Genomic DNA, 686 nt, shown 5'->3' with positions numbered 1-686 from the left:
CCAATGTAGGATGCATTGCAATTAGAAGTGGAACAAGTTTAATGCGGAGATAGTTATTGTCATGAAATTGGGAATCTGAGAGAGAAAAACCACGATGAATAAGATTTTTGGCTGTGTTAGTTTTTGATTATTTGTGTTATATTTCGACCGCACCCCGAAGCATCTCATCCTCGTATAAGTTATCCACGGTCCACTATCTCTCATAATTGAGAAAGCAAATCTATTTAATTAATGAAATATATAAGTAAAATACTAGAATTAAGAAATATGATGAGTAATTAGTAAATATGATAATAATAATATTAGGTGAATATAACTTAATAATTAAGTCATGTTAAGTCTAATTACTATTTATTTATTATTAATTACTTACATATACGTATATATATTTTAGTTTAAATAATTTTCATTTTGTACATATATTTACCAACTAGATTTTCATATGTATTCAATATTACTCTTCTCATATAGCCTTTATCTTCTTATAATACTTAGACCATATACGTCTTTCAACATTATTTATGTATCTATAATGTTAGTTATTTTCTAATCATTCTACATATCCTTTTATCCATTGATTGTTATATTGTTTTTTGTTTTTACCCATGATGAAGGCTTGAAATACTGACTAATAAATAGGTTTTTACTAATGTGTGTTCTTCCCCGATCATCTTCTCTCTCTCTCT

Source organism: Halyomorpha halys, unplaced genomic scaffold, assembly GCF_000696795.3.
Source record: "Halyomorpha halys isolate HHAL.00 unplaced genomic scaffold, Hhal_1.1 Scaffold136.1, whole genome shotgun sequence".
Lineage (NCBI taxonomy): Eukaryota > Metazoa > Arthropoda > Insecta > Hemiptera > Pentatomidae > Halyomorpha > Halyomorpha halys.
The sequence above is the reverse complement of the archived record's forward strand: the minus strand, read 5'-3'. Positions refer to the sequence as shown.